This window comes from Ranitomeya variabilis, chromosome 5 (assembly GCF_051348905.1).
Source record: "Ranitomeya variabilis isolate aRanVar5 chromosome 5, aRanVar5.hap1, whole genome shotgun sequence".
NCBI classification, from domain to species: Eukaryota; Metazoa; Chordata; class Amphibia; order Anura; family Dendrobatidae; genus Ranitomeya; species Ranitomeya variabilis.
In genome coordinates, this window is record NC_135236.1 from 538,898,103 (window position 1) to 538,920,807 (window position 22,705).

Below are 22,705 nucleotides of genomic sequence, written 5' to 3' on the forward strand. Positions count from 1 at the left end.
TTGTTTGCACCTCATCTTGTGTACAGTAGTCTTCCTGCACCGTGGTGGTCCCCCGGCCATCGCTTCAAGTGGCACTGCGAGCAGGGTTCTGTCACCAAGATGGAGGCAGCAGACAGCAATGGCGGGAATGCTAATGTTAATGGAGATGCCGTGGGCATTGGTGGAACCCCTGCAAGGACACTCCCTATGGGCACCATATTTAGTGTGCTACCAAAGTTTGACGGCAAGAATATGCAACTGTCCGACTGGGTGTCCCGGCTGCAAAGCACCCTGAGAATTTATAACATCAGCCCAGACCTGGAAGTGGACATTGCGATAACTGCCCTAGAGGGGAAAGCCCATAGAAACATCTGCCTACAACCAGAACTCACCTGCAGTACCCTGAAGGAGCTAGTGAAGTTCTTGGAAGAGATCTATGGCGAGACTGCTAGCACCAGACACCTTCGCGCCAAATTTTTCTCTAGGCTGCAGCGGGAAGAAGAAGGAATTTCTTAGTATGCAACAGCACTGCAAGAAGTGTTAGCAGAGGTGCAGAGAAATGAGGCAGATGGATTTGGCGGCGTGGGCTCTAAAGACCAGATACTCCGGGAGCAATTCATTCTGGGACTGCACATCACATCCTTGAGGCGAGCACTGTCAGAACGGGTCTGGGCAGATCCGGCTCTTACGTTTCATCAAATCCTGGCGGAAACAGTGGCCCGAAGTAAAGAAGAGAGCTATGCATCTGGGGTGATGCGTGTCCAGGGCGCCAATACCAGAGGGGACCCAAACCATCAGGAGGTGCTGGTCCAGGTGGTGCAAGACTTGCAGCGGTCCCTTGTCAGTGTGCAAGAGAAACTGACCCAGGTGGAGCGAAGAGTGGGGGAACTACAACAGTCTGACCCACCGTGCTCATGCAACCATTTTTCAGCCTGACTGATAAGGGATCAGTGGGAGGAAGCCCCCTCCCGTCAGGCATTGGAGGCACGAGGACAGGCTCGAAGTACCCCCTCGCGAGGAGGAGGCATCCAATGCTGGGAATGTGGAGGACGGGGGCACCTTGCCAGAGACTGTCGGAACTATACTCAAGGCCAGCGGAAGCTGCCGTTAAACTACCAACCCCCGCAGTAGTGCGGCACTCTGTGGGGGAGGTGAGAAGAGAGGCCACTGCATATCATAACGAACACTTGATTGCTGGGAGCCCCATCCTACGTGCTGAATTCGAAGGAGTTCTAGTGGATTGCCTGATAGATACCGGGTCACAAGTGACAACGATGCCAGAAGCGTACTTCAAGCAGCATTTCCAGGACCTGGCCAAGCCAGAAAAAGAGACATTGATCCGGTTGTTTGCTGCCAACCAACAACCGATCCCGGTCACAGGGGTCGTGTGGATGAATATTCGAATCTGTGGGCAAGAAGTTGGGAGAAAAGGGATCCTGCTAGTCCCTGAGCCTATCAAAGAAGATGTGCCTGTAGTACTGGGAATGAATATCCTACGTGAACTCGATCAGATTATGTTTACCAAACGGGGACCTGGATATTGGCAGAAGGCTACTACACATAAGCCTACTCAAGAAGCCCTTCAACGACTGATCTACGTCTGTGGGATGCAGAAGAGTGTGCCATCTTATCAGACGGTAGGGGTCATCTGGGCTCCTGGTAAAGAACCTGTAATCCTACCTCCCAAGGGAGAAACTATAGTAAACCTTCCAGTGGGGACTCACCCAACCTTGATGGGTTGGAAGTGGTTGTTCAGCCTGTGGTAGGCAGAGGAGTGGACCAAGAAGTCATGATAGCTCGTACGATAGCTGTGGTCCAGCGAGGACATGTCCCCATAAGGGCTTTGAATGTGAGCCCCGGGGAGGTCACCTTGGCACGAGGGACAGATCTGGCCCTGGTGTACCTACATAAGGGTGAAGTGGTGAGTCAGAAGGAGATATCTTTATCACCGAGAGAAGGCGTGGGGTGGACCCTAGTAGTTGCTGCGGGGGACGAAGAGACGCCATCCCCGGAGTGGAGTGGACGGGTCATCCTTGATCAAATGGAAGTGAATGTGAAGGCTCTGGGCCCGGAGCGTGTGCAAGCAATAGAAACTATGCTGTGGGAAAATCAGGATGCATTCGCCCGGCACGCCGAAGATTTTGGCTGTACTGAAGCCATCACGCATGAGATACCGACTGGGGAAGCTCGTCCAATTCGAGAACAATACCGGCAGATCCCGCCCAAGATGTATCAAGAGGTGAAAACATTACTGAGGCAGATGATGGATTCAGGAGTGGTGCAGAGCAGTCAGAGCCCTTGGGCAGCCCCGGTGGTGCTCGTCAAGAAAAAGGATGGGACCATCCGGTTCTGTGTAGATTACAGGAAACTCAATGCCTGCACTGTTCGAGACTTGTATCTGTTGCCCCGCATCGAGGAATCCTTGACAGCATTGGGGAAAGCCAAGTACTTCTCCACCCTGGACCTAGCAAGCGGATACTGGCAAGTAGCCATGGCAGAGAAAGACAGAGAGAAAACCACCTTCATCCTCCCTATGGGGCTGTTCGAGTTTAACCGGATGCCCTTCGGGCTCTCCAATACTCCAGGCACCTTTCAACGGCTGATGGAAAAGTGTTTGGGAGATATAAATTTTGAGGCTACCCTGATCTATCTGGATGACATCATTGTGTTTTCAGCCTCATTCGAAGAACACCTTGCCTGGCTTGGACAGGTACTCGGAAGACTGTGGGCCCATAACCTGAAGGTGAAGCCAAAAAAGTGCCACCTCTTCAAGAGAGAGATCGAGGACCTAGGCCACATAGTGTCACAAGATGGAGTTCTACCCTCGCCAGAAAAAGTGGCTGCTATCCACAAGAGGCCAGTCCCTCGAACAGTGAGAGAACTCCAGGCCTTCCTGGGACTCGCTGGGTACTACCGCCAGTTTGTTAAAGACTTCGCGAAGGTGGCAGGTCCTCTCAATGAGTTGCTGAGGGGGACCGCTGGAGTGCTGAAGACCCAGCGCATCACCTGGGTACAGGGACAAGACGAGGCCTTCCAGGCTATAAAGAATGCCCTTACTTTGGCCCCGATTTTGGCCTACGCAGACTTCGATCAACCGTTCCTGTTGTACACAGATGGTAGCCTTCATGGACTCTGTGCAGTACTTTCTCAGATACAGAATGGACATGAGAGAGTCATCGGGTATGCCAGCAGGTCCCTGCAAGACAGCGAAAGAAACCCTCACAATTACAGCTCCTTCCGGTTAGAGCTCCTGGCCCTGGTTTGGGCCATGACAGAAAAGTTTGCAGGCTTCCTGACAGGTACCAAGATTCAAGTTCGAACAGACAATAATCCCCTGGCCCACCTTGAGAATACTAAATTGGGGGCCTTAGAACAACGGTGGATGGCTCGCCTAGCCAAGTTCGACTTTACCATCCGTTATCGCTCTGCTACCGAAAACGCAAATGCTGATGGGCTGTCAAGAGTTCCTGTGGAGACTCCAGTGGGGGATCTTGATGAGCAACTCAAAGAGGAGGAAACCCCAGACTTTAATAAGTTTAAGCCCCCAATGGTTGCGGCCCAGTCAAAAAGGGAGGCCTGCGCATTACCCCGATCCCTGGGGAGAACCAATGAGGAATGGGGACACGTTCAGGATGAAGACGAAGGGCTGAGACAGATGAAATGATGGGTAAAGCAAAAGCGGAAGCCTGGCAAACAAGAGAGAGATGATCTGGACTCTGAAATGAGGAGTGTGTTGCACCAGTGGGATAGACTGGAAGTGCGAGAGTCAATGCTATATCGTAAGAGGCAACAGCCAAAAGATATGGAAGTAAGGTGGCAAGTGGTCATCCCAGGAAGAATGGCACAAAAAGTAGCTAAAGAAGCCCACGAATTCGGAGCGCACTTCGGCCCCACAAAGACCTACCAATGGTTACAGCGGTATGTGTATTGCCCCCGGTTGGAGCTTGTGGTGGAAGAGGTTTGCCGGCAGTGTCAAGTATGTGACCTCATTAAGAGAACTGAACAGAGGGCACCCATCCAGACCATACAAACTAAGGAACCACTAGAAGTCTTGATGATCGACTATCTCCTCATGGGACACTCGGCCCAGGGGCTGCAATACTGTTTGGTGATGACCGATCATTTCTCTAAGTTCTCAGTAGTCACTCCGACCAGAGATCAGACTGCGGAATCGGCGGTGCGACCCATCTGTCAAGACTTCATCCGGGTGTATGGGTGCCCAAAGAGCATCCACTCCGACCAAGGCACATGTTTCCAAGCCAAGGTGATGGAAGAATTGTATCGCATGTATGGCATCGAGCGGTCCCGGACCACCCCTTACCACCCTCAAGGCAACGGAGCTTGTGAACGCTTCAACAGAACCTTACTTCAAATGCTGAGAACGTTGGAGGAGGATAAGAAGGCGTGTTGGCCAGACTATCTGCCAGAATTGGTCTGGACATACAACAATCGGGTCCACTCCACCACGGGTTATACCCCCTATCTACTGTTGTTTGGAAGAGCTGGACGAGAGATCATTGAGATGAATTTGGAACAGCCAGAGGAGCTGATGGAGCGAACTGTCACCTCATGGGTGAAAAAGCATCGGCAACGATTGCAAACGATACAGCGGTTGGCAGGTCAGCAACTGCAAGAAAAAGAGCATACGGGCCGCAAACCGACTCAAGAGTTACCGCTCCAACCTGTAGACCGAGTATTAGTCAGAGAGAAATGCCCTAAGGGAAAACTAAGTGAAAGATGGGAAGTACAGCCGTACAAGGTTATCGAGCAAATGTATGCTAACGGCCCTGTCTACAAGGTACAGATTGAGAATGGGGCATCCGCCCCTAGAGTACTTCACAGAAATATGTTGCGGCCTTGCCGGTCTGAGGTCTGCTCTACACCATTGTCGCCTGAAGGCGCCACTCCACTTCCTGAATCTGTCATGCCTGATGGTGAAATTGATGATGAGTGGTGGACTGTCCCTGACACAGTAGGGGGTCCTCAGCCGCACAGACACGGTAATCCCATGGATGTACCAGTACCGCCATGCGAGGACGAGATCAGACAAGAGCTCACAATGTCTCCTGCAACAAGTGTTCCTCTGGAAGATATTCAAGCCTTGCCTGACAGCCAAGAGCTTTGGAGATCCCAGAGGTCTAATGCAGGGGTTCCACCAGTCCGATATGTAGAACAGTGTTCTCTGTCTGTTTGTACATCTTTGTTGCCTCCTCTATAGGTGCTGTTCTGCATTGCACGTTTCTTCATTATGCTTCAACCTTGATTCTGTGATGGTCGAGGACAACCATCATTAAGAAGGGAGGCATGTAAGAGGGTGGTGCTGTTATGGACAGTAACATGCTGCCACTTTAAGAGACAGCACCCCCTTGTCTGGTGTGATGTAATGTCCTGCTTCCCCCTGCTATAGGCTGTGAAGATGAACTGCCCTAGAATTAGGGGAGGAGTTGAGCCTGAACTGTGTGTGAGCTGAAGCTGGTAGAGAGAACGTTGTGCTTTTTGCTGCAAGGAAGGTCCCACAGCCTGGGACCAAGTGTACGTGTGAAATTTGCAAGACTTTTCCAGGTACAGCAAAGGTGGCTGTTCTGTGCTAGCTCGTGAAGCCACGAAGATACTGAGGAAGGGACTTACAGTTTCCAGGAGCATCCCTAGGATCCAGAAGCAAGGAGAAGACCACGCTTCACAGAGCTGACAGAAAGCCGTGTGCACCACCATTTCAGACTTCTGGGGGCCCCCTGGGACTGGACCTGAGTCCCCAACATCACCGTGAGTCTGTTCCTGTTTGGTGCACCTGTTAGGGCCTAGTATAGGCTTCAGTAGTCAGTACACGGGAGCCGTGTGGCCTGCTTAGTAAGGGCCAGGGAGGTTATACGTAGAGTAGCATCGTTATTTGTGTATTGTTTAAAGTTGCTTGTGAGACATATTCTGAGTCTGTAATAGTTGGAGCACCGTGGTATTTTACGGACAAGATAAAGTTTATAACTCTTGTAAAGTGTCTCTTGCCATGGAATACCCCTGTTTGCATCTTCCTCACCCACTTCATTCCTTGCCTCCCAATAAATCTACCCTTTGTTGTTTGCACCTCATCTTTTGTACAGTAGTCTTCCTGCACCGTGGTGGTCCCCCAGCCATCGCTTCATTTCTGCAAGGTAAATAGACATTGTGCAGTCTGAAGAGATGCGCCACATGGGATTTATTGAAATCCCATCCACTATGCTGTAACATCTGGACATTGCGGGCTGGACACTGCATAATTACTGATCAATTACACGATTACTGATCATGTGCACATACCCTTAGTGTATTAAAATACTAAGCAAAATCCATCTTCTTCAGTTTCCAGAATCGCAGTTTGGCCTGGAATTACACTGCCTTTCCATTATAAGGCTGCCGTCACACGTTCAGTATTTGTTCAGTATTTTACATCAGTATTTGTAAGCCAAAACAAGGAATGGGTGATAAATGCAGAAGTGGTGCATATGTTTCTATTATAGTTTTCCTCCAATTGTTCCACTCCTGGTATTGGCTTGCAAATACTAATGTAAAATACTGACCAAATACTGCTAGTGTGACGGCAGCCTAAGACTATGAGATGCAGACCAAGTCTCCATAGACAAAGGGCGCATGCAGCTGAGCACATAAATCAGACATGAGCTATTTGTTTTTTTATTGGATAGCACACTGGCCTATGCTTTTCATTAGGGCTGCTCAGATGAACATTTTTTTCTGTTGGTCTGACCGTTCATGAGCAAAAAAATTGCAACAAGCACTATTTTCTGTTATATATCGGATGAGTCTCTGGGTACATAAAAAAAAAATCGGATCCCACACAGAACATCCATGTGGCATTCGATTTTTCTTTACACAATTCTATTACAAACTTGGGAAACCGGATTTGATCATGTAAATTTTTTAATGTAGATGTATGAAAATGGATCACACGCGGACATCACATGGTAGTAAAAAAACAGACACACAGCTTAGGCTAGTTTCAAATTTGCTGTTGTGTCCGCAGCGATTCAGAGACATACATCCGCATGCATCTTGATTTCCTATCTTTAACATTGTAGACGCAGGTGCATGTGTTTGCATGCATTCGCCCGCGTTTGCTTACGCATGCGTATTTTCACGGTGTGCGGCTGGGCGTGGCTGATGCACCATGTTAGAATCTTTTGGCGTCAAATTTCCGCCGCCATACGCATGCGGACGCTTGCAAAAGGAGTGCGTCAAAACAACGCATTACAGTCTATGGGAACTCATAGGAACGTAAGGACATGCGTTTGCACAAGGGTCTACATACAGAAATCCCATGAGCCACACCCATTGGACATGGGCTGTGTCAAGGAAATTCTCCTTGAAATAATTTTTCATAACAAACGCATGCGCATAAACAACGAGAACGCATGCAAAAATGCACACAAACGCGTGCAAATGTTGCATTTTTTTTATCCGTCATGCGTAAGTTGATGCGGATAAAAAACGCAGTGTTATCATGCGTTTGCATGCGTTTTGCCATGCGTTTGTGGTTGCGTACAAAATGCTGCGGACTCAACCGCAAATGTGAACCTAGCCTTACACACAGAGGAGAAATGGATAAAAAGTAGTTGATCATGAGTTTTCTGGATGAAGTTTGGATGATATTTCACACACATTGAGAAACCAATTTCTGGTCAATACATAAACCTGTGCGGGAGCTGGCTAGTCTGATTTCAGGTCATGTGGGCCAGGATAGGATCGAACTGACGCTGGATACCAGGGAAACCAGGTAGAAGTATAATCGGTAAGTTTTTTACCAAACTTACACTAGTAAAAAGGTAGCGATGTTTTGAACTTTTGACTAGTGATGAGCGAACCTCTGGATGTTCGAGTTGGCTGGGTTCTGACAGACTTATTAAAAAGCTGGTTTGGGACTCGAACTTGACCCGAAGTTGAACCCAGACTCAGAACCCCATTCAAGTCAATGGGGTCCCCAACTTCAATGCTGTAAAATGGCTATAAAATGGTTGGAGTAAGGGTTAGGAGGTGCAAAAGAAGCTAAATGGGAGTAAGAGCAGAACATTTGCCGTGCAAACAAATTTTGATAGGGAAAGGAGGAGGAGTTTGTAGGAGGTGGAGATGGAGGTGTAGGTGGAAGAGGCCACTATTTTTGTGGGCTTTTTTTATTTTTTTTGGGGGGGGGATACTCTGAAAACAGTCAGTGTAATAATCTGCAGACCACTATCTCTCTGTATACAGGCCGTGTAACACTATGCAATTTTTGGGGCTGAAAGCAATCAGGATAGCATTAAATAGGAGATGTGTCCATCTTGCTGGTGGTGATGTAGCTGTTGCAGGGGGGGAGGGCATGGTCGATCTGTGTCTTCCATGCGCCCAAATGAAACACCTTCCTTTGGTGCAAGCAGGTGTCAGGACATCTATGTAATTTTGTAGTAAAGTTGGATGAATGGTGAGACAGACCAGAATCAGTAGAGTTAATTTTAAATTGGTTGGCTGAGAGTCCCTTTGCTTTGTCTTCCACCAGATCACCTGCTGAAAGTGCAGATTTTGCATTTGTGGCCCATGGACATCTGTCTTCCACCTCACACCTATGCAAATATGCAAGCAATCTAAGCCCCATATCATGCATCAGTCACTTCTGCCTTTGGATAACTCTGCTGCTTGCTTTCTGTAGGCCATCAACCTGGCCCTGCCCAACAATTCGAAGAGATTGAGTGTACTGATGCCCAACCACTTGTTCTGTTGGAAACTTGCGGTCACATGATCTCTTTGCCTATGCTTCTGGGAGATGCGCAGTACATGCACGATGTCTGTCAGTGCCGATCCATTAAGCCGACACTTCTATTCAGGTGAGCGACAATATGGATAATGAACTTAAGTACACTAGTGCACGAAATTCCACCTATTATTTTCTTCAGCTCATAGAGACATATATGAGACGCCATCTCTCAATCCTTGCAGCTGCAATAAATCTTGGGTAATTATTTCCCTATTTATAGACTGGCAAAAGCCATTTGCAGCTATACTTTCACCCCTGATGTAACCACAACTATAGTGGCAGTACTCGTGGATAGGGTTGAACGAGACGGATTGGCCAAATTCAAAAATCGCCGACTTTTGGCAAAGTTGGGTTTCATGAAACCCGACCCGATCCTATTGTGGGAACGGCCATGAGGTTGCCAATCTGCACGCCAAAGTTGCGTTTCGTATGAAGCTTTCAGCGCCATTTTTCAGCCAATGAAGGAGGACGCAGAGTGTGGGCAGCGTGATGACATAGGTCTCGGTCCCCACCATCTTAGAGAAGGGCATGACAGTGATTGGCTTGCTTTCTGCGGCGTCACTGGGGCTATAAAGGGGCATGCACGCCGACCGCCATCTTACTTCTGCCGATCTTAGCATAGGGAGAGGTTGCTGCAGCTTCATCAGAAGAAGGGATATAGTTAGGGAGGGAAGATTAACCCCCAAACTGCTTGTGCTGTTGCGATTTCCACTGTCCAACACCATCTTTTTTTTGCAGGGACAGTGGAGGCTATATTTTTGTGCATCAGCTCTGTAGCTTATTAGGCTCCCTTATAAGGCTCTCTGATAGCTACATTGCTGTTTGCATGATGCTGTGCAATCCGACTGCTTTTTTAAAAGCAAAAATCCTGTTGCTCCTTTCTGCACGGTTATCTTGTTTATTTGTCCACACTTTTGTGTGCAGCAGTCCTTTTTATTGCTGCCATACTTGTCCTGAGATCATTGTAGGGAGATTGAAATTGTACTACAGTCCTTGTATTTTTTCATATATCTTCCAGCCACTTTCTGCCACTTAGATTGCGTTGTTATATACACTGGGCCTGAGTTTTGGTTCAGTCTCCCCCCCAAAAAAGTGAGATTCAAATTCTCACAAAGTGGATATACTTCAGTCCTGTTAGTTTGTTGTATATCAGCCAGCCACTTTCTGCCACTTACATTGTGTTGTTTTATGCACAGGGCCTGAGTTTTGCTTCAGTCTCCCCCCAAAAAAGAGAGGTTTAAATTCTCAACAAGTTTATGTACACCTTCTACCTTGTTTTACAGTACCATATAACGGTTGTTATTTTGGTTAGATTTTCAAAAAAATTAGGAAGTCTGGTGGAAGAGCCCATGGGCGGTGGTTGCCAGCTGGTACTGATGGTGGTGGTGGTGCATCTGGTGGTAGTGGCAAAAGCACAATACTACTTAAGGCTGGAGGTGTTGAGCCAGCGTCATCGTCTGGCTACACAAGGCCTTGAAGTCTCCCGTATCTTTTAGTAGGAAAACAGCTTTTAAAGCCGGAGCAGCAGGAAAAAGTTTTGGCTAAAATAGACACCTGGCCTGAATTGGCAGAATATGCATCACAGGAGCTCGCTTGCCCTGCTGCTAGTGTGCTATCAGAAAGAGTCTTCAGTGCTGCTGATTCAATACTGACCGAAAAAAGGACACGTCTGGCTACCCAAAATGTTGATGATCTAACCTTCATTAAAATGAACCAATCATGGATTTCAAATTATTTTGCTCCACCTTCCCCTGCTGACACGCAACTTGCCTGAAAAATGTCTTGCTTTTGGCCTCCTCTTACTGACTTCTCCAATTCCTCCATTTGCAGCTGCTGAATATCCACCATAGGCCATTTTTATACCTCCCTAAATGGGCTGACTCCCCCCACAGGGCCGTGGTCACCACGTGGCGCAAGCACCTGTGCGAGTTCCGTTTGCCTGGACAGGTGGGTGGGCCCACTCTTGGGCGACGGCACTGGCACAGGGTCCCTCACAGTACAATGAAGTGTCTCTGACAGTGGTGGTGCACAACCAGTGTCAGACACACCATCGTAATATGAGGGGCCTTGTGCCAGTACTGCCGCCCACGAGAGAGTGTTCCCCCCCAGCTCGAACAGTGCTCTACCACTTGCAATACTTACGTATCCCTGCTCCACCACTGTGTAGTCTGTGCTGTTAAATCCTTCAATGGCACTGCCAATACAAATTTGTTGAAATGATAGATGATAGTTAAAATATACAGAGGCCCTGGCCTCCATTTAGACCAGTTAGTACTTTGTGCCTACTACCACTGTCTGCTACTCAGCAGAGGAGCCCACCCCTGTACCTAGCTATGCCACCTGTTTATTTATGAACTTTTTTTGGCAGACATTTAGCCCACTTTATTATTTGGGCCTACTAACTGTGTCTGCCACTCATTACAGTTTTCCTCCACTGAACAAAGCAATGCCGCCTGTTTAGTGCTGTTACCACATTTGAACTGCATTTAGCCTACTTTATTATTTGGGCCTACTAATTGTGTCTGCCACTCATTACAGTTTTCCTCCACTGAACAAAGCAATGCCGCCTGTTTAGTCCTGTTACCAATTTTGAACTGCATTTAGCCTACTTTATTATTTGGGCCTATATCTGTGTTTCCTCCTCATCCTGCCCATTGCCCAGCCACTGCTAGATGAGTCTGCTGGTACATTGACCCAGAGCACTACATTCCCCTTGCACTCTACACAGCCAGAATCTGACCCTGCTGAAAGTCAGGTTCCCCTTCAAGCATACTATACCACCTGACACGGGGACAAAGAGGAAGGTGCATATGAAAGTGCAGGTTCCTTCATCAGGTGGGGGGGCATACTCTTTGGTGACGTCACTGGCACAGGGCCCCTCATAGTATGCAAAAGTGTCTCTGCCAGTGGGAGGCACCACCCGTCGTCAAACACACCGCCGTACTATGACGGACTCTGTGCCAGTGTCAATGAGTGGGCCCCCCCTGCTTGCTCAGGATCACAGCACTTGCAAAGTTGAAATACTTACCTCTCCCTGCTCCACCGCCGTGACGTATTCCGCGTTTCCTGGCCCCACGAAAATCTTGAGCCAGCCCTACCCCCCACAACTTTAGCCAAATGACCCCCAGTTTTCAATGCCTAACTATTATCATAAAGTAAATTAAGATTAACAAGCTTAAGTAATAAGAATTGATGTTTTTGGCATTAAAATGGGCACTGTAGGTGTTTTCCTGTCCTCCACTCACTGCCGACTTTGATTCCCCATTGACTTGCATTGGGTTTCGTGTTTCAGTCGGCCCCCGATTTTTCACAATAATCGGCCGATTTCACCTGACCCGACTTTTGACAAAGTTGGGTTTCGCGATACCCGACCCAATCCGAAAAAAGTAAAAGTCGCTCAACTCTATTCGTGGAGCTTTCCCTCCCCACTGTTTATCTAGGTACCCACATAAAGGTGACTATCTCATGTGCCAACAATAGGTTGCTTATTTGTTTGTTATATATAGGTATATCCTCTATTGTTGCTTGTTGACTGTTGCATACATTAAAGGGGTTGTCCACTACTAGGACACCCCCTTCTTAAACTAAATGTTCAGCCCCGATAAAATAGTAAGGCCCATTCTCACCTCCTGTGCCGGCTCTGTTCCAGTGGTCGGTGTTGGCACTCGCAGTCTTCGGGCTGTGATGCGGTGGAATGACATGTGATGTCAGGCATCCAATCAGTGCTGGTGCCACTGTCTCTGCCTTCGGACACACTGAACCTGAAGAGGAAGTATGGGATCAGCTCTAGCCCTGGCCGAAGGCCAGTTTGTCTGAAGGCGGAGATAGTGACGCCAGTGCTGATTGGGTGCCAGCGTCACAAGTCACAAAACCACATCACAGCCCTGGGGAGACCGTGTAAATGGTGCTGGCACAGATAGTATGAACGCAAATGGGGAGGTGCAGGAAACAAACATCGGATTAAAGGACTCTACTCCCACAGATAAGGGTTGTAGAGTACATACAGTGGCTTAAAGGACTGTACTCCCACAGGTGGGGATTTGGCAGGGTACAATCAACAGTTTAAAGGATAGTACTCCCACAGATATGGGTTCAGAGTACATACAGCAGCTTTTAGCATAGTAGTAGCACAGGAGCACTACAGATATTGATTGCAGAGTACACACAGCTTTTTTTTTGCAGAGTGTGCAGTCAGAATCTGTCCCTCACTCCAGCTGTGTCTTATCTCTGCACTAATGAAAGCATAATGGCGGCAACATTAGTGATCCGGCCTTTATACAGGTCAGGTAACGTGCTGCTCTGGCCAATCACAGCCATGCCAATACTTGCCATGGCTGTGATGGCTCCGGAAGTGACCACAGTCTAAAAGCATGTTGATTGGCGGCACTGCAGCCTTTCATCATCCTTTATTAGACTGGCGAACCAAAACAGCAACCAGACATACAGTAGAAAGTCTGTATTCAGAGTTTGGTAACGGACACTAGGTGTTTGGCATGGATCCCAAACTTTACCGTTCAGGTTGGCTCACCCCTACTTTTTACTTTCCTACTCCAAATCTCACCATCCACTACTGCTTCAAATGTGAGAGTACAATCATTTTATAGACAATCATCTTGGCTATCTCATACATAAATTTAATTTCCAACTATTTAGAATATGATTAGTTATGCAGATTCTTGTCACGTCACTGCATTATTTCATTATTTTTCTGGTGGTAGAAAAATCTTTTTCTTCCTGTATACTACAAATTACAACCTGTTCTCACATTCCGTATTAGCTCGGTATTAGCAAAAGGTCACTTGTTCAAATCGAGAAGCAGCCATGAAAAAGTTTTCTCAAAACAACAGAAACAACATCATCTAGTTCATCGATAGCGGTCTCAAGAAAATTGCCAAACTGCATCATATGAGTTACATGGTAGGTGGAAGAATATGAAATCAAGTCTGTCCATCTATTCAATATCCAAAAGATGGATAGCCAGGCAAAATTAAAGTCAACAAATCTGCTCATCACAAAGTCAGTTAGTCCTGGTACCACAAACTCAGCAGTGGAGGTGGCTCATATGCTTCATAATAGTGAGATCACAGACGTGATGCAAGCACCGTGTGACCCACGTTATGGAAGCCTGCAATGGTAGCTCGAAAAAGTTGAAGAAGCCTAAACTTCATTATTGTCATAAGAAGTGTTGGCTCTAGTTTGCAGAAAAGTGGGCTGTGGAAAATTGGAAATAGGTGAACTTGGAGCAATGAGACAAAAGTCAATAGACTAGGCTCTGATGTGCCACAAACAGGAAATTGATATCATCAACCATTTCCATTTTTTTTAGGTGTATCCATATACATGGCCCACCCTGTAGATATGGTAATTAATCCAAGCTTAGCATATACATAAGGTAACCAAACCAAGTTTAGCATGTAGATATGGTTGTCCAAATCAAGCTTAGCATGTACATATGATAACCAAACCAATCATAGTATACAGATATGGTAACTAATCCAAGCTTAGCATGTAGATACAGTAACCAAACCAAGCTTAGCATGTAGATATGATGGCTAAACCAAGCTTAGCATGTACATATGGTAACTAAACCATACTTCGCATGTAGCTGCAGCGCCCCAGAGTCCTGGTCGTTGCAGTACTGATGCTCCGCCGCTAAGGGGGGCTATGGTACGTCTGATGGCACTGAAGGAGTTCACCTGACCAGGTATCACAGACACCAATACACTTCACAGTCTGGCCTCCAGGGGGAGCTAAGGGTGCTATGTATTAGGCCACTCCTCACAATCTGGTAAAACTGGGGGTTAGATAGGAAGTTAGGCAGAAAGCTGACTGGGTTGGAACCAGGCAACATCCTGTGGCAGAGGGTGTTGCAGGGGAAGATTCAGGGGGGTCCCTGTCAGGGGTGGGATCCTGACAGAGGCCTAGTGAACAGAAAGAACATTACGGGACCGCGCCTGCACTTCATCGCGGCGGTACCCCAAGAAAGGACAAGAAGTGAGGTTATTGTGCTGAGTGAGAAACGAGATCAACGCAACAAGGAGAAACACAAGTAGGAGTCGTGCTGTAAGACGAGGCAACATCCTACTGAGGCGCGCAGCCGGTGGCCGGAAACGCCGAGGAAGTATTGAGCTCCATGCCTTACTTCAAACCTATGGCAGGACAGTCAGTTATAGGCGGGCTGTCTCACCCAACATTACCTAAGCAGACACAGGGGGCAACATTTGGAGAGGGGCGACTCTAGGGTCCCGGAAGACCTCCGAGCCTACCCGTCATACGGGTGCGTCCTAGCCATAGCCATAACATGGGGGACGAAGAAGAACATCATAATCGAGTTGTGAGGGAACTTCAGAAACAGACACAACAGTTGTGAGGACTATCCCGTAAGCACAGCAGGGAAGGACTACAACACACAAGCGAAAGAAGGTAGGCACAGATTTCCACCTGCAAAGGGAACTCTGGAGGTGCCATCGGACCGGCCAGACTCAGGTAGCCCGGTTGACCGTATTCCGGACTGAGGATCCTGAAGCCTTCAGTAAAGAGGTAAAGAGACTGCAACCTGGTGTCCTCATTATTCACCGCGACCTACACCACACCACAACATCTGCACATTGGCAACTTTCACTGGACGCCCCTCAGCAGGGTCACGGACCGGGCCTAGCCACCATGACAACCCCAGAACCCAGACACAGAGGCCCGGTACTGGGTGCCCCTCGGCCCTGCGGCAGTGGGGGCGCTCCATAGCTATGGTAGCAAAACCAAGCTTAGCATGTAGATATAGTAAGCAAACCAAGCTTAGTATATAGATATGGTAACTAACTAGTGTAAGCTTACCATGTAGATATGGTAATGGTAACCAAACCAAGCTTACTATATATATCCAGTAACAGAAATAAGTGTTGCATGCAGCTAATAAAAAAAAAACATACTTAGCACAGGTCGTGTGTGAACATGTTCCTACAGACTTGTTCACTGTGCAAGTAGCCCATGTGTTTCTGTTTCCATTACAGTAGTAAGTAGTGTTCGAAAAAAGTTAATGGCATAGAAGTTGCATGCCTCCCTTAAAATTGCGTAGTATTCAAACAGCAGTTGCTGTACTGATGAAAACTGTAAATGCTACATGCAAATTACGTAGTTTGGCCAATTGTATACTACCACCTTTTGAAACTAGGTAAAAACACACCCCAAAAAATAAAAAGACTGAAAGATATATGTAAGGCAATGATTGCAAGCAAAACCAAATGTGTTCACCTCCATTGTAAACCTCTTCCCGTCTCCCAGAAAAAAAACCCAAACATGCATAAAAATTCTTGACATTCAACTGCATCCCTTTGTTTGTAGTATATCTTGATATGATTCGCACAGTCCTTAAAGGGAACCTGTCAGCAGGATTGTGCATAGTAACCCAAACACAGTGTCAGGTCGGTGCCGTTATACTGACTAATATGATACCTTGGTTGATGAAATATGTCTTGTGGTTGCTTTTTAATCTTTATTTTTTAGTTTTGTGTTAATGAGATTCTCGTGCCCTAATGCGGGGTTCAAGTACAGTATGTGGTGCTCTGATTAGATATTCATAATTCAGACTGCTGACAGGTCACTGAGCCCTCAGTGACCTGCCCCTTAGTTTTCATAATGAATGCCATCACATACTGAATTAAAAAAAACAACTCATCTGCAGGCAGGTGCCAGCCGTGGCACCTGCACTGCAGCATAATTGCATGTTTACTGTGCACTTAATCTCTTTTGCTTATTTAATTGAGCAAGGAAAAACAAGTCAATTTGAAAATGGCGCCGGTCTCTCGGAGATCGCTTATAGCTATTGCGCAGGTGCGGGTGGCGCCATCTTGGAGGAGGAAACCTTTTTATTCTTCTCCAGCAAGATGGCGCTGCTGGGACCTGAGCAATATCAGCTATCAGATCTCTCTCAGATCGATAGCTGCTACTGCGCAGGTGCGATGGGCGCCATTTTCAAAAATATTTTCCTTGCTCAATTAAATAAGCAAAAGGGATTACCATATATACTCGAGTATAGGTTGACCCGAGTATAAGGTGAGGCACCTAATTTTGCCATGAAAAACTGGAAAAACTTTTTGACTTGAGTATAAGCTGGGTATGCATTCTCCCCTAAACCCTATACTGGTATGCATGGATCCCCATCTGTTTCCTTGTATGCATGGCTCCCCATCCCTGTCCTTGTATGCATGGTTCCTTATTCCCATCCTTGTTTGCATGGCTCCCCATCCCCGTCCTTGTATGCATGGCTCCCCATCCTTGCATGCATGGCTCCCCATCCTTGTATGCATGGCTCCCCGTCCATGTATACATGGCTCATTATCCCCGTCCTTGTATGCATGTTTCCTATAAAAAAAACACATCCTACTCACCTTCCCTGTGCGCCCTCGCTGCATCTCATTCCAGTGCCAGCAGCTCTTCCGGATAAGGGATCACGTGTCCCCTCTCATTAAAGTAATGAATATTCTCTCAACGCCTATGGGATTGGAGAGGGGTGAATATTCATTACCTTAATGAGCTGGGGAGACATGATCGCTTGGCCAGAAGACTGGCACCAGAGGGAGATGCAGGGAGAGCACGCAGGGAAGGTATGTAGGCTGCGGCTCTAACTGTGCGCACTATAAGAGAAATGAATATTCACTGCCAGTGCAGTGAATATTCATTCCTCTTTAGCAGCGGGCAGTTTTCCTTGCTCCCTACCACTAGCATCCAAAACCAAAAACTTATACTGTCTAAAGGCCAAAGGAAATCAAGAATGTTCACAACTAGCCAATACTCCTTTTTTGATATACTAGATAAAACTAAAACTTTAATTAATATACTTAAAACCATGAAACACAACCACAGACATAACACAACAGACAACCGTGCTCTCTAGATATATCCCTAAGCAGTTCATTTCTGTTGGTCTTTTGGAAGTGGTCTTCTGAAAAGCAGTACGTGAGGCTCTGGTTCATGGATCATGTAATGAACCCAGCCAAGGCTTTGCTGAACACCAAGTCTTCTCCACTCTTCTTCGGACATCAGTTGTGTTTTTGGCACTTGCTTTGCCAACTCTTTTGGCAGCATGACATGCCTGTACTCGTACTTCTCGTCCGTGCACTTGTCTGAGTAGTAGATATTCTTGAATGACATGGTTCTGACAGCGGCAGCCAACACCACGCGACCTGCTACTGTGATTCACAGTCTTAATGATGGGTAAGAGTAAGATGTGCCGAATTCATTAGGAATTAGGTGCATCTTATTACTTACTGTACGTTGTCACATACTGTGTGGGAAAGACTAAGTGCAATATGAAGGGATGAGGGGAAGGAAGCTCAGACACTAGGGAAAGAGTGAGTGGAGAACCCTAGGCAGATCCAATAACACTCTACCTGCCCTACCATCCCTAACTTGGTTCCTCACCAATCACTGAGCAGGAAACCTAAGCCCTGGATAGGGAGTGGTGGGATGACACTGGTTAGTCCCCACTGTAAACTAAAGACAAAAAGGTAGAAAGACATGGGCAATGAACTTAGCTTGAGCAGACTCAGAGAGGTAACACCAAACGTTCTCAAACAACTCCAGAGAGGAAGATAGCCGACTGCTATAGCTCCAAGCCTTCACAAGGGAAAAATGTGAATATCACCGGCAACTGTTTGTAGCAGACTGGGGATTTATAAATACCCAGGTCCAGGTGTGTCAACTAGAGCCGGAGGGAGATTGCCACTGGGTCCAAGAGTCAGAACGATTAAGTAGGCGTCTGTAATGCCAAAAGCAGAGAGCTTCTGAAGCCAGATGCTGAGCAACAGTCTGTTGCATCTGACACACCAGTGACAGGTGTGATCCTCTGTGCACTTCACCGTAAATGTTACTCAAGTAACAATAACTAAAGTATAATTTCTGGTGTAGGTTATTCTGATGAATTTATCAGCTGGGCTTTACCACACCCAAGCTCTGCCCGCTTTGCTGGAGCTGACCAAAATGCCAAAAGTCACAGTTTTTTTGGTCAACTTCATATTGCACAACAGTATTCTAGTGAAAATATCTTGATGAATTGGGTCCATAGTGCTCTAGATGAAGTTCACACATACTGTAGAAACCCAACTACAAGACTATGCTCAAAGCTAAATTAAAAAGATTTTCTCAACATATAATTTCATATATATTTATTGTATTGTATTTGCCAGTAAAATAAATGCCTAATTTTTAGGCATATATTCACAAAATCTCATTTTTGGAACTGTGCTTTTAAGTTTTAACCAACTCTAAACACAAAACATTGGCCATGACTACAAAAAGATATGTCTTAAAACTGTCACATTTTCCAAAATGCACTGATAAATGCCACTTGGAAGATGACAGTGTTGTAATCACTTGTGCGCTGTGACTTGCAATCACAGCATTATACTTTTTACAGGTTCCCGTTGTCTCATTCTTACTTGACCATGCTATTATAATCTAGTGTATAAGTATCTCCTAGCTTGTGTGATGGGAGTAATCACGTCTAACATGCCCAAGTGTAGCCTTCCTATTACTCGGTCCCTGTTTATAATTTTATACCTATGTTCAATAAAAGCAAATCATAATTTAGTTGGATATTACAAGGAGCAAATAATGTGAGCTCTCCCTGGATTCTTTGAGAAATGAAAATTGATTTAATTTGCATCGATTGCAATTATTGCTGGTTTAGGGTAAAGGCTGTAGGACATCTTACCTGCAGACCTGATTGCAGATATGGACCAAAGTTAACTTAACAAGATTCCCAGACTAACAATTACAATCAGAAACAAACACTCTCCTCATGGCTAACATTCTCCCATAAAGAATCCACAAATGGAAGGCCAGAAACAGAAATCATAGTAATTACATTTTACCTCAATTTGATTGACAGGACATATGCACTGTGATTTATTTCATCTGTTGATGTGTATTGATTATAGCCCAACAGTCAAGCCAGGTGGGCTCTCATCTTCCCCTGTTTTGTCTTTAAGGTGCACTTCCCTCCTGCGTAGAAGAATGTTAAAGCGAATGCTTTATCACTACCTTTTGACGGTTCTGATTCTGAAGAGTAAGTGCATCACACCATTAACCCAGCTAGGATTATTGAAGCAGCTCCTGTTCAGTTAAAAGACATCCCTCCCAGGAACAAGCCTGCTAATCTCCTTCAGCCACTTCCAGTTCCTTCTGCCCCCTGGCAACACAAAGCCATGGATTTCATTAAGGTCCTGCCCCTCTTTCAGGGTTATAACACCATCTGGGTCGTGGTAGATCGGTTCTCCAAAATGGATCACTTTATTCATCTGTTCGGCCTTCCCTCCACTCCCAAGCAAGTGAAGACCAGCTAGACACTTGGTCACGCCCCTCCAGGGTAAGTCCAGCCAGTGGAATTTGTTCACATCAACACCCTTCACACTTCCCTTTGGTATTCTCAATTCAGGCACTCCCATTACACTATTGCATCCAACTTCAAGCAACAATTTAACTGGAAAAAGATGAGAAATACCTCTCATTATCAAATAGTTAAATACACTGCATAATCTTAGTATGTAACAGTGATTTACAAGAAAAATAGTAAAAAAAAAGGCATATGTCAAGTGTTCATGGGAAATATGAAGTGGTGCAGCTCAAAGCCTGAAAACCAAGTACGCCACCCAAATGGAACATGCATACTCTGTGCAAGAAACAAACTAGAATACTATTGCTACTACTGTAGCAAAAAAAGATAAAAAAGTATTGAAGAATCCAAGCAAATTAAGGAGCAGCTGATAACTCACAGTAAACCAGTGACTCACTGCTCCCAACACTCGTTTCGCAAAGAAATATTACATTCAGGGGTTGGCAGTGGCGGGTTCCTGGTTCCCTGTGTTGTGAATTCCGTTCTCGAACTCCCTCCTGTGGTCATGAATGGTACTTCGGTGAGTTCTGTCTGTGGACTCCCTCTGGTGGCTGTGAGTGGAGCTGCTGGTTCTGAGATTCCTTCTCCAGCTGCCCTCATTTAGGGCTAGGCTGGATTCTCTATTTAACTCCACTCAGATCATTACTCCATGCCAGCGGTCAATGTTCTAGTACTGGTTCAGATCTCTCCTGGATCTTTCTGTGGACCTGTCTACTCCAGCACAAGCTAAGTTCCTGCTTGTTCATTTGATACATATGGTTTTTCTTGCTAAGTTTTAGTCCAGCTTGCTATCATGAAACTATCTGGCTAGCTGGAAGCTCTGGGGGTGCAGAATGGCACCACCACATCGTGAGTCGGTGCGGGGGTATTTTTTGCACACTCTGCGTGGTTTTTGTAGCTTTTTGTGTTGACCGCAAAGATCCCTTTTCAGTCCTCAAATCTGTTTAGTTAGACTGGCCTCTCTTTGCTAAAACCTATTTCTTCCTGTGTTTGTGATTTCCTCTTATCTCACAGTCAATACTAGTGTTGAGCGATACCGTCCGATACTTGAAAGTATCGGTATCGGAAAGTATCGGCCGATACCGTCACAGTATCGGAATCCAATCCGATACCGATACCCGATACCAATACAAGTCAATGGGACTCAGGTATCGGACGGTATTCCTGATGGTTCCCAGGGTCTGAAGGAGAGGAAACTCTCCTTCAGGCCCTGGGAACCATATAAATGTGTAAAAGAAAGAATTAAAATAAAAAATATCGCTATACTCACCTGTCCGACGCAGCCGGGACTTCAGCGAGGGAACCGGCAGCGTTGTTTGTTTAAAAATCGCGCTATTACTTGGTTACGTGAATTCCCGGCTTGTGATTGGTCAGGTCGGCCATGTTGCCGGGACGCGGACCAATCACAGCAAGCCGTGACGAAATTACGTCACGGCTTGCTGTGATTGGTCCGCGTCCCGGCAATATGGCCGCCCTGACCAATCACAAGCCGGGACGTCACGGGAGGCTGGACACGCGCTCATTTTAAAATGGGCGCGTGTCCAGCCTCCCGTGACGTCACGGCTTGTGATTGGTTGCGCCGCGATCAACCAATCACAAGCCGGGAGGCTGGACGCGCTCATTTTGAAATGGGCGCGTGTCCAGCCTCCCGTGACGTCACGGCTTGTGATTGGTTGCGCCGCGATCAACCAATCACAAGCCGGGAGGCTGGACGCGCTCATTTTGAAATGGGCGCGTGTCCAGCCTCCCGGCTTGTGATTGGTTGACCGCGACGCAACCAATCACAAGCCGTGACGTCACGGGAGGCTGGATACGCGCCCTTTTTAAAATGAGCGCGTTTCCAGCCTCCCGTGACGTCACGGCTTGTGATTGGTTAATGGCGGCCATGTTGCCGGGACGCGGACCAATCACAGCAAGCCGTGACGTATTTTCGTCACGGCTTGCTGTGATTGGTCCGCGGCCCGGCAACATGGCCGCCCTGACCAATCACAAGCCGGGACTTCGCGTAACCATGTAAAAGCGGAAATTTTAAACAAACAACGCTGCCGGTTCCCTCGCTGAGGTCCCGGCTGCGTCGGACAGGTGAGTATAGCGATATTTTTTATTTTAATTCTCTATTTTACACATTTTAACATTAATGTTGTTCCGATACCCGATACCCGATACCACAAGAGTATCGGAATCCCGGTATCGGAATTCCGATACAGCAAGTATCGGCCGATACCCGATACTTGCAGCATCGGAATGCTCAACACTAGTCAATACTTGTGGGGGGCTGCTTTTACCTTTGGGGAAATTTCTCTGAGGCAAGTGAGGCTTTGTTTCCTTTCTTTAGGGGAAGTTAGCTCTTAGGCTGTGAAGAGGCGTCTAGGCAGAGTCAGGCACGCTCCACGGCTATTTCTAGTTGTGTTGATAGGAGTAGGGTTTGCGGTCAGCAGAGTTCCCATTTCCCCAGAGCTCGTCCCGATTCTGTGTTTAACTATCAGGTCATTTCTGGTGCACCTAACCACCAGGTCCATTTTTTTTTCTTTTTCTCTGCAGTGTGTTTTGCCTTTCTTTTCCCC

General features: G+C 46.8%; 1 pseudogene; it reads right to left on the bottom strand.

Moving 5' to 3' along the window:
* Nucleotides 1–17,658: 17,658 nt before the first annotated feature.
* Nucleotides 17,659–17,937, bottom strand: LOC143773818 (cyclin-dependent kinases regulatory subunit 2 pseudogene; annotated as a pseudogene).
* Between the last annotated feature and the right edge of the window lie 4,768 nt (nucleotides 17,938–22,705).